Source organism: Neodiprion lecontei, chromosome 2, assembly GCF_021901455.1.
Source record: "Neodiprion lecontei isolate iyNeoLeco1 chromosome 2, iyNeoLeco1.1, whole genome shotgun sequence".
NCBI classification, from domain to species: Eukaryota; Metazoa; Arthropoda; class Insecta; order Hymenoptera; family Diprionidae; genus Neodiprion; species Neodiprion lecontei.
In genome coordinates, this window is record NC_060261.1 from 43,331,457 (window position 1) to 43,344,405 (window position 12,949).

The 12,949-nt window shown below is 45.0% G+C and overlaps 1 protein-coding gene across 1 annotated transcript in view; it reads right to left on the reverse strand.

Moving 5' to 3' along the window:
* The window catches only part of LOC107220772 (metabotropic glutamate receptor 2-like), an 81,761-nt gene extending 76,802 nt beyond the window's left edge, over nucleotides 1-4,959 (reverse strand). Inside the window, exon 1 of the mRNA XM_015659493.2 lies at nucleotides 4,317-4,959. The gene's annotated coding sequence lies outside the window, so the exon portion shown is untranslated. The remainder of the gene's footprint in view (nucleotides 1-4,316) is intronic.
* Between the last annotated feature and the right edge of the window lie 7,990 nt (nucleotides 4,960-12,949).

A 12,949-nucleotide genomic window follows, 5' to 3' on the forward strand; every position in this document is an offset into this window, starting at 1 on the left:
TCCCGTCCCGGGCAAGTTTCGAGGCTAACAATTTTATTCAAGACGAGAATAATCGCATTCTCGTTGCGCAAATTCCCCGGCTTTTTCCATCGGCCGGGTCATCCGATACACTTGTATCGAAAACAAGCTTGAGATAGTCGCAGCTGGAGTGTGAATAGAATTTAATACGCTATTTGAAAGGAGATATTCTTGGCAAGGTCGATCATTACGCGGGTACGTCATCAATTCTTTACCCTTGTCTGTAAACTAACCGACAGGAGTAAGAACTTTCCCGCTTTTCTCTCGACGTCAAATTCTTCTTCATCATACCCGAACCGTAATGACGTGAGATTTTTTACGCTTACGAGACGACGTCACGTTTTTAATATCCGTTTGCGCAATTTAACACCAAGCCGCAGACGATGACGATCTACGGCAGCATAATTTACCCTGATTCTGGAATAAAAATACTCGCGTCGGATGTAAATCGCGGAAGATGAAGAGAGAGAAAGAGCGAGAAGGAGGGAAGAGCGAAAGAAGGATATCCGCGAGAGGCGCGAAGGGTGAAAACTGTCACTGCAATTGGTTCGGGAATTATTTTATAAACCGGAAACCTGCCTATTTGTTCGATCGCGGGTGTTTTCTTGCAATTATTAACGAGCAAACAGCGCCACCGTGGAGTGTTTGCTCAACGCTTCTATAAGTATTGGATAAACGCGAGACCGCGGGATTCAAGGATTTCTGAATTCCTCAGAAGTATTTTCATTAGAATTCACCTCCCCTCCCCGCCCCTCCCCCCTCCACCGTCTTCCTTCCACCCTTCAGTCACCGACACTCGAACGGATCCTGCCTACTTGCGCCGACTTCTTTTACCTCTATTGACTCTTTTTCTTCTCTCTTTTCTTCAGGATTTACGTTCCCGGTGTATCCGTCAAACGTATTTCAAGGTTTGATTGAACTGGTATGAATTTTTTACCAGGCTGGTGTATCCTTTTCAAATAATAATACCGTATCGCTTTCATCTGCAGGTTTTACCTTGTACACTTCTTATATACGTATAATATATACCCTGTTTGCATACGTTAATGAAGGATTATTATTATTACTGTTATATCAATGAAAAGAAAATAATTTTTGATCTCTCAATTTATTTTGCGATTACATTACGCTCCTCGATATTACGGTCTGACCTTTTCTTTATCTTGATTTTTTCTTTTTATTTTTTTTTACCCCCACGTAAATGAAAATACCAACCTTCGGTACTACGAAAAATAGAAGTAGGTTAATTTGTCAAAGTTGTAAATTTTGTCGGCAGGTTTTTAATTGGACGATTAAAAATATAGAAAAATCAAGTTTCGCGAACTAATTGTTTCCACGTTTCTCAAGTGAGGAGTAATTAAAGTTAAAATGCAAATATCCGAGGGAATTACGATTCGCCGGTACGCGGTAGAAAATTACTAGCAGCGGCGAGGGAAGGAAAAAGAAAATGGTGAAATAAAGGACTAGGAAATCCACGACCCTGCGTCATTAGTCATTATACCAACTGGGAAAAATTTAGGGGAGCGATACTCGGGGGAAAAGAGGGGACATTTATGGTATATACGAGGTAAGTGCGACGAGCAGTGTTTCCGCCCCTGGGGAATTTACTTCTACGGCCATCTGTCGGCCCTATTTGGATGTCATATATTTATACACAGACACGGGTATACACACATACACGTAGGTATGTAACGCGGCAACGATACAAGGAATAATAATTTCCCCGGGTGATTCGAGGATCGTGTCGGAGGCTAATCGTGATTTCTTTTACGGCCAAGACCGCTTAGCGACGCAACCTGACGACGGCTAAACGCGGGGTGGAACGGAATTTGATATCACGCCAGATTAAGGAAACTGGAATCAAGTGTTTCCATTTTGCGGAAAGGGGCACAGAGTTTCGCCGAACTTGTTATTCTGCCTTCTGAACAACCGCGGGGGGAGAATATCGTCACTAAGCCGCGGGGTTATGAAGATATTAATTAACGACGCTCACCCGGCCTCCGTTCGTCCCGCAGGATCAGGACCCGAGTTACTCAACCCATTTCCAGAAACTGCCGCGCGTATACGTCTGTTTCAGCGAATCGTCGACTTACGATTCGGGCAAAACGTACATGCACGAAGAAAGATAAAGAGATCCGATTGCGGTGATAAAGTTTTTTTGAAAAAACGAAGCGCAATATATGGAACCACGCGTTTTTGTCCGTTCAAGCGTTACACACTTGCTTATGTAATGGAAAAAAACAACTCAAATCGGGAAAATAGTGAGAAGAGTGAGTGACTGATGTAAAGTGCGGAGCTCACGGTTGATTTTACCGGAAATTTTTAACCCCCTGTGAACGGATCTCGAGCCTCTTGTGCAAAGTGAATCAACAGGTGCCCATCTCATTTGTAAGTACGCGGTCATCGTTGAGTTTTAAGAATACGGTCGTCGCGTCACGGATACGGTCGAGGTTTTAGACTGTAACACGAGGTTGAGAATGCAAATTCAAGCGAGACACATAAAAGGGTTCCCGAAACTCCGTGTCCCCAAGGAAACGAAATTTCGCGAGGAATGATAAGCCGATTCCGGGAATCCTCTTTACGCTTCTTTTTCTTCCAGACGTCGCAAGTCTTGTGGGATCTTCCCGAAAAACAGCGCGAAGTCTGGTGTACAAGAAGGAAACGAGAGGGTTCGACTAACGAGGATCACGGGCGAAAAGGTCACCGCTAATAACACTTTCAACGACTCGCGGGTACTTCGTCAAAACGAAATTGAACCCTTTCTCATTAGTACCGACCAACTTTTGCGGCGAATTGCAGCTGCGACGACACGGAAATCCGCGAACAAAAGACCCGGTGTAGAGTACAGTTTTCGCACGTCGAATACGCGTGAGAGTTTGCTCACTCCTCGGAGCTTGAACCATTATTTAGAGCACCGTTGTTAGGCTTGTACCTCGTACGCGAAACGAGGTTATTCCACCCTCGGAATTTTCCTGCTGTTACAGTTTCCCTGAACGAACGACATTCGCAATCTTGGCTCAAATCTAATCTCGGTTGTAAGAAATTCGATTCACTTTGTTACGCGAGCCTCGGTGGATCGGATATTACCCGAAATATTTCACCTACGCAGTCAGGTGACGTGGTGGAAAGTTTATTTATACGACAAACAACCGTTTGAATACTCGAGCGTATCGTGATGTCCCCCCTTCTTTTCACCGCTGCTTTAAGCCGTGCGATTTTAGCCACACCGCCGTTACTTCGATTATGATAAACGAGGCTCTTGTAAAACAAAAATGAGATCAAATAGATTGTTAGCACAATTGTGTCCGTAATCTGAGCCGGTTGAACAAGAAAAGTTGATTAAAAATGAGCCGAGATGAGAAAGGCAAGGTCGAGAGCTGGTAATTTGATAAATCTTGAAAGCCGCGATGGAAAAACAAGATTTTCTTTTACATAATAGATTGGGGCATTGGAGAAATACTGAGGCGGGACACGCGACGCGTATGATATGCCGGTAAAACTGGCGAGGAGGTCGAGTTTACCGGATTAATCACTCGCCGTCATCAATCCGAGGGATAAATCTGGCGCCGGGCACTCGGGCTGTTTGAATAATGATACCCGTGAAATAACTCTCCAGCCGAAATACGTGTCATTCGTACAGACAGGGTGCAACTTTGTCCCCCCCCCCCCCCCCCCCCCCCGCCCCGCAGGAGAAGAAGGGGTGAAAATTTTCCACTCCAACGAAACGGCTGGTAAGCCTGGAGATCCTTTCGTCTTCGTCACGGCTTATTAAATTGCGCTCAACTCCGCAAAGTGTGAAATATAATGAAATTCACACGAATATTCTCACCGCGAAGTTCACTCCGCGGCTGCGAACAGGACGAAGAGTATTACAATTTCAAATAATGTCTGCAACGTAATCAGGATAATTGCCTTCAACCTGCGAGGGGGAAAACCGCTGGATCATCTTGTCAAACTCACCCCAAAAGCTTTTATCCGTCAGATTAGGAGGGAAGTCTTTTTGCCACGTTTCTCCGCACGATTCTAACTCTAATTTGAAAGCCACCCCAAACGCCGAACGCTTGTTCATACAAGCGGCACACGACCAACCCCCGAGGACGGGGGCGGCTGCTGAACCGAAGTTAATACGGGCTGATTGCGAAAGGGAAACCGGATACACGTATAAGCTCGGAAAATAGGCACGAAGCGAGTTACAGACATAAGGAGAAATCAATTTATCGCTGAAAGCCCCGAGCCTCGTGCTTAGGATTAGAAATCTGCGTACGCTGCCTCTGCTCCGCAAACATATCTATACTTACGGTTGAACGATCTCCAAACTTATACATCACGATCGGAGCATTTTCTCCTCTCCTTTTCGCGTTCCACGCTCCGACGATTCGCTCGCCGACATCGTACCATTCGCGTATACGGTTGTATTATAGGTACACGTCTCGGATGCGTGTGTACATATATAGATTTACAATGGTACCGGTATTGAAAGCTGGTTAAATATTGATAAAAAATTATTCGGATATTGCTTACCGGAGGTTACACACCTGGCGAATTGTCATCGCGAAATTGAATTACGTCGAGTTTAATTGTAGAGAATAAAAGAAGGAACTGATTGAATGAATTTTTTTTTTTCTTTCTTTATTCAGCAAGCTACGAGCTCAGTAGTCGTGTACTTTTTTTAATTCCTAATTATTCACCTTCGGCAGAGTAGGAGTTAAACGAACGAACGACAGTTGTGGAAAATTGCAAATTGATATCGGCGAGAAGAGCTCGACCGTGCCGAAGGGTGTTGAGACGGTTTAATTATTGCCAGCATGATCGGGGTGTTCGGGGTTTGTCGGAAATACCATAAGTACGAACGGTCCCCTTGAGATTTCTAAGATACGGGAATCTATATCGCGCGAAACGAGGTCGACATTGTGGACTAGCCTTAAGCTCGAGTACCGCGCGGCTCTGTGCCAGAGCAGCCACTGAGGCACCGCCGACAGCGTGAACACCGGCTTTGCCGTCGGGGGTGGGGGTGGAGACGGGCGCAGATACGGGGCGCGAGAGGGGGGGGGGGGGGGGGGGGAGAAAGTCAACCCCGAAGATAGAACGATGGACGAACGAACCACGTGTCGATTTTTGATGGAAAATGTAGTTTTTCCTCTTGTCTATCGACCCCCTTTCACGACCGAGAAAAAAAAAATCGAAATTCACGTTTCACGTATGAAGAAAACAAATTACTCGGTTTCATATCATTCCTCGCGAGACCGCAGCTGTACTTGATATGAAAATTTTCATCTTAGGGTGAATGTATGGGATGTAGATTGTAGTACAGTCGGGTCAAAACAGCCTTGAATGTAAAACGTGGCTGAAAATTATTTCGGTCGTTTAATTTTTCTGAACGTTGTAGATGAGAAGGTAGAGTTCGAATTCAGTACTACTTAAGCTCTTGATCTGGTACGCAGGTATTTCTTAAATTCGCCACAACTTGATCAGTTTCGTCAGTTTCAATCTTCGAATTCTTCTTTCGTCGCGTTTTTTGCTCTGCCAAATTTTAGCCATGGCTGTACGTCTCGTAAACCCTTCGCAGTACCCGTTTTTTTTTTTCTCGAGTGCGGTGAATATAAGGTTTTCGTACCGCCGAGGCATAATTCGAAATCTTTTCTTAGCGCACATCACGAGAGCAGCAATAAGGAGGTAATTTTTCCGGCTTATTGAACTACCCGAGTATTTGCTCTTATTTGTTTATTTATTTTCAACTCCCAAACTCTACGATACCCTTCCAGCACAATTTTTTGTGTGATTTCAAGTACGTACGCGTGTACCGGTACGGTAAATTGGAGAGGTTCCCGAGTATTCTGAATTTGAATCCAAGTTTTCCTCAAATTATTTATAATTGGAATAATATCACGATGCCGCATACCTTCGACGGATTTTAAAAAGCTGCAGAGCTACAAGCTGACGGATACCTTGTCACAGGGGAATTGCATACAACGTCCGGTGTATTAGTAATTTTCGTTGTCATTCTCCTATCTCGTCTTAACGGGCAATATAAGCTGCAGGGAGTGGCTTGCGCAAGTTCGACGATCCCTCGAGTAGGAAGCTATGTTCCTATACTGCTTTACATTACCAAGCCAGTGTCGTATTTGCGCGCAGAGGAAAGAAAAAAGATGGTTCATAAAAAAAAGAACAAATAATAATAATAATAATAATAAATAAAAATACATAATGGAAATTAAAGTGAAATATCGCCTTACGGAGCACTTTCGGGTAGTGTTATTTTACATAATAAGAGAAAGATGACAAAGAATGGGAACTGGAGTGTGTAACGAATCGCAATAACATTGCAGGTAAAAGAACAAAGGTGGAAAAAACGAAACGGCTTAAATGAGGCTTAGTTCTAACGAGCTTTTAATCTGTTTCTCACAGGGAATACGTAATTTTTCCCTTTCCTAAAAATGATGACTATCTTCCGTCGTAGTTACGCGCGTTTCGAAAGCGACCCTCGCCGTTTTGATATCGCAGTGCTAGAGGCGTGATATTGACTGTACGATAATTAAGATTGGCAACGAAGAGACGCACGCGGCGCGGCAGGACGGAACTTTTCTCAGCTATTTTGTAATCAGATTTCTTCCGGCTGTGTCGAAAAGTTTTAAAAAATTCAGAGCCTGGCCCGGCGTTTATGCATATATATCAGGCAAGTTTGCGAATTAAGTCAAAGAAGATATATAGCCAGGCATATCCCGGGTCAGCTTCTCAACTTTCATACAACTTCGAAGATCCTAGCCGCAATTTTAGCGCGTGGGCTGCACTTCCAGGTTTTACTTTTTTCTTTTTTTTTTTTTTTTTTCAACCTCCGACGGTATCGCGGAACTCGCTTTCAGGTCTCGTAATTTCGTAACCAAGCACGCGAGAAGTCGACGCGGCATCGATTAAGCGCTTCAAAATTTATCAAACGACCCCGGCCAAATACGCGTTGATTGAGTTGAGTGATTGATATTTGTCGAGCCGCTCTCTGCAAGCAAGTCGTTAATCATCGGCGAACGCTTCGAGTTTTTATCGGTATAATTTTAATGTTAAACACGACGACTCTGCTCGTGTCGCGAAAGCTCTCTGTCCGAGGAAAATCAACGATTGGATTATTTCGACGTTTCGAGAACGAGAGCTTCGGCCGATAACGCAAGGCGTGGTTTATCCTCAAGATCCCGAAGCGCAACAGATTGAAATACGTATGACCCATAATCGAAGCGATGTGTTCGTTCCTGTTTGCTTTTCGTTCTTTCATTTCCTTACCCAGCAGTTGCGGACCGGGGTTCCGACTTCCAGTTCGGACTCACTTTACCCGCAACAACGCACTTAGTTGTAAGAGTTATAGGAACGTGTGCGAAACATGGAGCACTATTCACATACAACGGAGATACTGGTTCCAGAACAAATAACACGGGGTGCCAGAGCTTGCAGCAATTATCTATTCCCGGTTCTCGCAGCTTAATTATCACCGTAAGAATAAGCACCCAATTCGCTACTCGGCAATTATTCAAAGAGGCCGGAGTGAATACCAACTTTGAGAAACGGGGAAAATAACGCAGACTACATTCAGTCACGTTGTAGTTGTTTAATCCGGGCGAAGAACTTGGTTTTTAGACTAACGAAGAGGGGCGAAAAAGCTGATTGTATCGTTGCAGCTGGAGCCAAAGTTACAACGGAATAAATCACGGCCATTTTACCGTCCTCGGATCTTTGGCTCGGTCGGTCACCTCGTCCCTCGGAACACGACTCGGGTATCGTTGTGAAATTGACGCAATTAACTCCGATTCGTCAAGGATCAGAAGCGGTGTCCTTCTCGTATTGTCTCTCGAGTGTCGAACATCTGGAACGAACGCGTCGGCAGATCCGCTCGATTCGAGAGTCCATTTGTCGACAGTATAATCGTCGAACTCCGCGTGGAATCGGGAGAAGTCTCGAGACTCCCTGATCCGTCGAGTATTAAGTAATCCCTAAATCCCGCGGTCTGGGTCGTTGAAGCTTCTCCGTGCCCGGTGGGAAAAGGGATTGTGTCGAACCTGTCCGGCCTGGAATATAAAATTGGAAGCAGACACCTCAGACGTCGCGTGAGAAGCTCGATATTTCCAAGTAAACATCGTCGGAGCTTGCTTTCGTTGAAATCGAGTTGGGAGCAGATATTTTCAGAAAAGCGACTCGCGCCGAGTTTTCCACCCTCGCCGAGCATGCGGCTCTTCGTTTGCTTCGCACTCCGCGACGTCTTTATTACTCCGGGACTAATCTCAGTGAGTGCGAGACTCAGGTAGGGAGAGGTGGACGTTGTTATTAAATCCGTGAAGTTCGGATGAACGACCAACGAATACCGAATGCGACTCTCGAGGCAGCCGGCGTCATTGTTTCGCTTTTGATAGCCGGTGGCTGAGCCGGCTGCATGTTGTATTTGATCCAGACTAAAAGCTCTCGGCTGTTGTCTCTGACCGAGGGTTGATCCCTCGGTTTAATCGGCAGAATCCTGAGGGAACGGTGCGCGGAATCTGGTATATAAATTCGTCGCACGTACACCGTATGACCCTTCCGCCGCTCTGCTCATGCAATTCCGTCCAAGGTTCGGACCGCGACGGTTTTACTCCCAGCAAGTCATCGGCGCCGGTGACAAGGATTGGGAAGAAAAGAAGAAACGAACATTTTTTTAAAAACAAATAGGCCGATCCGACTGCAGAGAAGATAATACGCACGTAGAGTATAGGCGCGATACTTTTTTTCTTCTCCCAAAACTATAATTTCGATCTTGTTTCGAGGCAGTCGAAAGAAGTTGGGGGAAAAAATTCCGAGACACAGTATTGCGCGTAATTCATTCCACGTCGCGTCGCGTTGTCTGGGCCGTATAACAATCCGCTATTATATCCAGCGATAAGTGACAGCCATCTTACGACCGCTCTGCAGTAGCTGGTAATCGTTCCCGGGATCGTTCGACGAAAACGGAATGATTTATACGCATGATATCTCGGCGGGTATACGGTTAGTTGTTAACAACCGCGGCACCTTCCACCTTTGCCATTTTCTCCGGGCGTTGAATCGACGCAATAACAATGCCCATTCGCTTCCTTACTCAATCTTTTCAACGTACGGAACGTCAGCCGTATAACCGTTTTACTCGGTACGTGAGACCGTTTCGTGTTGCTGGAACCCTTATTTGCCATGCATCATATCTACGGAAGCGGCACATACGCGTCTGGCAATCTTATCTGTGACAAGTATCATCCGACGCCCACGTTGTGGGAAAAATCTTCATTTCGCGGTACGTGCTTAATTTTCCCTCAATTATCACATTACGTTAGCAGATAGCGGATAGCGGAGCAATGGAAATCGGAGTTGCGCTGAAACGACTGTAAGATCCGACGCCAAAACCAGACGTTTACTCAGAGACGTTTTTTAATATTGGTAAAAGAAGTTTGGTTATACTTTTACACAAAATTCATGGGTAATTGATCAGGCTGAATGACGAAAAAATGAATTCAAATAAGGTTGATTGCGAATCCCCCGTCCCTTGATAAAGAAAATCTCAGCCTCGAAATTAGCACACTTATTAAAGATCGTGAGCTGCGTGAGTGCTCACCGATTCCCAGCCGAGGGTTCGTTAGGTGATGGGGTCTGAGCCCCTTGTCTTATCGTCAATCCTCCTTATAGGTATAGAATCAGCTCGACGAAGGGCTCGAGTATCCGGCTTAGGTACCTTCGAGGCTGCATATAACGGCATGCAAACGGCGTGTGTAATGCGCGTATAACTTGATGTTCCACCCTCCGCCCCGTGCCCCCGAAACTTTGCGAAAACACGTAAAGTGCACGTGGTTCACCGTTACGTCATGGGATCGAGGCTCGCCACACAAGCCGGAAACTTTGCAGGGATGAATCGGGATCAGGCGCTCCAGGAACGAACAATTTTTCACCTTGGTTCATCGTACTAGGTACAAAAAAACAAGAGAAAAAATAAAAAAAAGAAACCAACCGTGTGTTTGGTCCGTGAAATTTACTCTCACGGATATACAGGATTTTGTTGTTGTATTTTTAAAGATTTAGACTCTCCTTCCACTCGATCCTGAGACATCAATAAAGCGGCAGAAAAAGCTTTTATACCTGGAATCCTGGTCCTGATTCGTTCCCGAGAATCGGCTGGCTTCGCTTACGTCATGACACGCCGCTTTTTACAGTATGTACTGGTTTTGCGTGGGTGGAAAGGGCAGGGTACCAAATTTTCAATCAAGTGTCTACCTAACCTTTCGACGTCGCACGGCACGCCGGAAGGCAAGGTTACTCGGGTAAATGGTTAAGCGGATTCTTAGCTGTAATTTGTTTTCGAAAATCTAAGACGCGAGACGAGTGCGTTTGGCGGATATTGAACGGGATTCCGACCGAGCGGAGAAGCGCTGTGATCTTTTTCATTACGATAAAGGAGAGTAGAGAGAAAAAGGAGAAAAAGAAAGCGTGGCTCACGAATCCGTGCGAATTTGACGAATATTTACCGAAACAAAATCGCACACGTCTCAGATGCCGGAGAATCGCGCCAATTCTTTTCCCGAGTTCGATAGCGGTACGTGTCACGGTTATGGTATTGCGAATAAATGGCGAAATCGAAGGATGCCGGATGTATTCGAGTTGAAATTCGAGCGGCGATGTTGAAGCGATGCTTTGTGTGCCGTGAATCGCCAAATGCCCCCCGCGGAGTCTCTTCTTCTCGCAATTTTGCCAGCCGAACTTGGCTGCTGAGCCTCCGTCGCCGAAATGCCTATGAAAACCGCGTCGTTTTCAATACCTCTTGTAATTATAAGACACAAATCAAGTTTTTGGCTTGTTAGATACACGGCTCTCTACACCCAGTGCCGAGCCTCGACTTTCTATCGAAAAAGGAAGGCAATTTTGGAAATTTATCGTCGACGATAACTGCTGCGTCCCGCGAGATGTAAGGAATGTACGTGACTTTGTGCCAGAGATTCTTTATTATTTCAATTTATTTGTACGCCTACTTCTCGCTCTTCTGCATTCTTTGGATTTTTCACATTAGACGGAATTTTTCACACCCAATATCGATGAGTGAGAAAAAACACACACACAAACACACGCAGGCGCTAATCAAGTAAACAGCTTCTTCGTAATTTCAAACTCGATTCGCCAACGGAATTAAATAAGCCATTCATTTGCTCGATAGTTTCTACAACTATAAAATTTCATTCGAAAGAGAGAATATCGCTCGTAAAATCGGTAGCTTACTGAACTTTTATACAACTGTACAGGTACTCGAGTAAATTCACGAGAGTGGGGAAAAAAACCCTGCCATTTTATTTCGAAACGTCGAGTGGCCGCCCTGAGCAGAGATGGTCGTATAAGATTGGACGATGGTGTCTCGGAACGGAAATTGGGGTTGAAATTTAGAGGTTATTTTTTTTTTCTAGGCGAAACCGTTCCACTTTCACGACCACTTGTTTCCCTGGTTTTATAGTTTTTTTGTACACCGATCCTCCAATCTCTGTCACCTTCCTGAATATATCGACATAGGAATATTTATACCGAATCACACGGCATGTATTTCGGAAGAAATATTCAATTGTATTTGTGAAGAGTAATGTCGTTGTTATAAGAACGTGTGAAAGTACACGTTTCTTCGGAAAATTGATAAGAGAATTCCGTGTCGTCGTAAAGATACCACAGTTGATACAAATTTCTCAACAGATCAATCGCAATCATAGTTGAATCGTCTCGCCCGCAGGACCGGGTTGATTGCAGTTTAACGAGATCTACCAACACGGATTGCAATCAGCTCGGTTGTTTCAAGCGCGTGAAGCTAGGCAGGGAAATTTTCTCCATCGCGTATTTAAAGTGGCGTGATAAGAAGGTTGGACAAGGTCGCGTATAAATAAATGCCAGAGAAGGTACGAGCGCGCGATAAGGGCGTCTTTGCTACACGCGTACACCGACGCCGGCCGTCTGGTAGGAATGATAATTAATTTGTTTCCACGAGATTCGGGGTGTTCGCGTGGGATCGTCGTTTCCCGGCGTGTCGGTGTCGCTGCAGTGAATATGCATTATCCGTTTATATCACGTATCGTATATCTCTCAGTGGCGCCCTTGCCGCATATGTAACGCTGTAACGTCGTAAAATTTTATCACCGTAGTAAGTAGGTACCAACACGACGTATGTATAATGTCCTACACGTACTTCCGCCAGCTGGGATAATGCATATGTACCGTAGACTGGCACGGGCCAATCCTGAACCGCTCGATTCCGCATGCATACTCGAGCAGAATTTACCATAATCTCTCTACACGGGTGTATAAACAGGAATTGCACCTGTTAAATCGATCATTTGATTTGATTGGATGTGCGGTTAGACACGCCAGTTTTTTTTATTGAATTTAAAATAAAGTATACGGAGTGACAAGAACTTCCGACGATGTTATGGAGGGGGGGATAGACGCAGCTTCGAAGGTCTTACAATTAGACCAAAACTATTTTTAGGAGTTTTTTTTCTTATTTCAAGGAATATGAAAACACTTGGTGGAGCGATTCGAGTTCGAGGGCTTATTGTTTATGGTTTCAAGAATATTTTAGAATTTTTTCATGGAAATTGATGGTGCAATGACGGCATGGCGCACATAAGTAGCGTGTATTCTATACTCTGGATAATCGACTCGTTTAGTTTCGCAAAGTCGGATGAAGCGGAAAAGATAGGCGGTTTTAGAAGCGGGTATTCCGCGCGGTACGCCTACCGGCTGTTCTGTTTTGCCTCGCCGCGTGCAAACTCGCACTCCAACTCACTTGCGAGTATAATTACTACCTGGTAAATTGCTGAGACGGTGTTAAACCCGCTCCTGTAATTTTCAACGCGAGGAGCTCAAGCGTCCAGAAACTTGATGAATCCTTTATTTCACGTTCCCAGCTATTCGACCCGTGTAACGC